The following is a 3,683-nucleotide window of genomic DNA, read 5'->3' as shown; positions in this document are numbered from 1 at the left end:
TGTGAGCCTTCCATCCTTCTAAGTATTCCTTTATATGTGGTTCAGAGTTCTGGGACCATCCCCTGAGCCTGCTTGTTTGGGTATTCTGTGTTGTTGTTGTTGGAGCTCTCTGCTATACGTCCACCTGATCCGCCATCTTGTTTGTTCTCCTCTCTATAGCCCCCCATTTTTGATAGTCATTGCCTAAATTACCCCATCTTATGAACCCAGTATACTGAAGGAACAAGCTTGATTCTAGATATGAAGAATCCTTCCTTTTTGGTCGGAATTTTGAGCATAAGCAAAGGTCCAGTTCATCAAATTGTAGCAATTTAGCCTTGCTCCCTGTATCAAATGTCTTTATCTTCGTCTAGTCAAGTTCTGGCCAGCTAGTTATTCAAGTTAGGTCCAGTGGATACTATCTGAAAGTTTGGGAGTTCTTACATACCTTCTTCCCCTTAGGACCAGCTGGCCGCTTCTTTCTCAGCTCTAGCCCCCAGTAGCTAGGTCAGTGTCCTTGGGCTTGGGAGTTCACATGTTTCCCTAAATTTCAGACCAGCCAGCCCTTTCTCTTCTCTCTTTCATCTCAAGGTCAATGGGTGTCAATGAAACATGGCTATAGTCAGCCAATGTCTTCACTGCTGCATTTCCCCTACTTTTACTCACAAGTAGACCAGAGCAATCACAAGGCTGTTTGTGAGTTCCCTTTGAGTTTTCAGTCTTAGAAGGGGGTTTACCTTGGTGTACTGACTTTTCTTGCCTTGATGGCTCCAAGGCAAACAGCTTGCTTGATATTCTAACAGCCAAACAGTCTGCTTTTTTTTCTGCTGGTCTTTCTTTCAAGAAGTATCTTTCTGTTTCTCTAGCCATTCTGAGTTGGTGTGCATGTCTTTTAAAATGGTAATGTCCCACCTCAGCAGGTTCTGGGTAGGGCTCTGGATTCCATCTAAGGACCCCTACCCCACAAAGGCGTTCTATCACTTGAATCCACAACTCCTCCTGGCAACAACAATGTGGAAACCAAATCACCAAAGTCTGTCACCTTCACCAACTCGTACCTCAATCTTGAAAACAGACAAGTACCACACAGCAGCCCCAGCCAGAGCCTGGTATCCCTGCAAATTCTTGTCTCCTTTGTGCCCAGGCCTGACATTCAGTCACCACAGGACAGTGGTCCCTCTGAGAGAAGGTGGAAGCTTGGAGCTTGCTGTGTGCTCTGGAAAGGCAGAAGGGAATAAAGCAGATTGCCTCTTAGCTGAGAAGGGAAAATGAGACTCCCTGATAACACTGGCTAGCTGATTGCACCTAATTATGAAGAAAAAAAAATCTTTAAAATTAGCTTCCCAAATGTGGATATAATTTCAAGCATTCCTTGTAGTATGATTATACATAGTTGGCACAGATTGCTCGGGTCCTACAGGCAGGAAAGAGTGAAGCCAACCAAGGTGCCAGAGACAGACGCTCTGGAGAAGTCGCTTCCAGCTGCCCAGGAAAGCACCAGCCCCGGAAACCCTGCACAGAACTGGGCATGGAGTCTCGTCCCTCCACACCTGGTGAGCCAGGGCCCTTCTTTCTTGTTTTGAATCATAGGGTCTTTGATGTTCCAATCCAAGGACAGCACGTGACCAAGCAGGGCCCTGACAAGCGAGAGGGACAGTGGGGTTGGCCACCAAAGGGGGCCTGGGAAGAAACCTGGCTGACAGGCAGGCAACTGAGGCCAGATCTGGGAACCAGAAAGACACTGGTGGAGATTTTGCTCCCAACAGGATATTTGGCAATGTCTGGACATTTCTGATGGCTGTGACTGGTGGGCAGGGATGCGACTGGCATCTAGTATATATAGAGACCAGGGATGCTGCTACAACGTGCAGGACAGCCCAACCTCCACATGGAGTCCAAAATGTCAATGGTGCCACAGTTGAAAAAGCAAAGCAACAACGACAACAAAATATTGTCAGAGTCTGACTCATGACAACCCATGTGGTACAGAAAGAGTAGGATTTCCTTGGCTGTCATCTTTACAGAAGCAGATCACCAGATCTTTCTTCTGTGGTACCTCTACAGGAGTTTGAACTGCCAGCCTTTTGGTTAGTTGTTGTTTTTGTTGTTAAGTGCTGTCGAGTCAATTCCGACCCATAGCGACCCTGTAAAGGGTTTCTAGGGAGTGGCTGTTGGGCTTGAACTGCTAACCTCATAGTAAATCAGACCGGTGCTTATCCTACAGCAACACACCAGAACCCCTATATTATGTATATATGGAGCTCTGGTGGCACTGTAGGATAAGCAAGCACTGGACAAAGTCAGCAGTTCAAATCCAACAGTCACGCCACAGGAGAAAGATGAGGCTTTCTGCTCCTGTAAAGATTTATTACCATGGAAACCCTATCTAGGGTCGCTGAGTTGGAATCAACTCAATGGTAGTCAGTTTGGTGTTTGGGGGTGGGGGCAGGGGACTGTGTAGGTGTGAATGGATGGATGGATAGATGGATAGACAAAGACTAAATATATCATCGACTACCAGAGAAGGAAACAAATCAGTCTTACAGAAATATAGTCAGAAGTCTCCTTAGAAGCAAACATGGCGAGACTTCATCTCACATACTTTGTAAGTTATCAGGAAGAATCTATCTCTGGGAAAGGATGTCTTGTTTGGTAAAATATCAGGTCACCAAAAAAGAGATGGGATGACAGAGTGCCAGTGACACTGGGCTCAAATATGGCGACAATTGTGAGGATGATGCAGGACAGTGCAGTGTTTTGTTCTGCGGTACACTGGGTTGCAATGAGGCAGAGCTGACTGGATGGCACCTAACAACACCAATGACATATATATACACATATGTACTTATAGAGAGATTAATATATACACATATGTACGTACTAGGATATTCTAGAAGGATACAAAATAATTCCAGAGAGAAAAGAAGGTATATGAAGAGATGGAGCTAAGAAAAGACCCTCTCTGAATAAATCATTTTATATCTTAAAAAACAAACAAACAATAAAATAACTACAACTGTGGGAAGATACAGTGGGGAAAGCTCAATATCATCAGCCAAAATAAGACCATGAACAGATTGTGGTACATACCATCAGTTGCTCATATGAATGTTCAGGCTGAAGATGAGGAAAAATAAAACAAATCCACTAGAACCAAAATATAACCTTGGATATTTCTCACCTGAATTTAGAGATCTTCTCAAGAACCTATTTATGCATTATACACTTGTTGTTGTTAAGTTCTGTCTAGTTGGTTCTGACCCATAGCGACCCTGTATAGGGTTTCTGAGGAACAGCTGGTAAGTTTGAACTGCTTTGTGGTTCAAAGTGACTTTGAAGTCCAGCTCATTTACTGTTGTTGTTAGGTGCTATAAAGTTGGTACCGACTCATAAGTGACGCAAGGCACAACAGAACATAACACTGCCTGGTTCTGAACCAACCTAACAATTGTTGCCACGCTTGAGCCCAATGATGCTGCAATTTGGCCAATCCATCTTGCTGGGGGTCTTCTTTTTCTCTAACACTCCACATTACCACACATGATATCCCTCTCCAGTAACTGGTTCCTCCTGACAATATGAGAGACGAAGTCTGGTCATCCTGGCCTCCAAGGAGCTCTGGATGCACTTCCTCCAACAAAGATCTGTTGGTTCTTTTGGCAGCCCATGGCACATTCAATATTCTTGTCCAACACCATAACTCA

Source organism: Chrysochloris asiatica, unplaced genomic scaffold (genome assembly GCF_000296735.1).
Source record: "Chrysochloris asiatica unplaced genomic scaffold, ChrAsi1.0 scaffold00157, whole genome shotgun sequence".
Taxonomy (NCBI): Eukaryota; Metazoa; Chordata; class Mammalia; order Afrosoricida; family Chrysochloridae; genus Chrysochloris; species Chrysochloris asiatica.
This window is presented reverse-complemented; position numbering follows the sequence as displayed.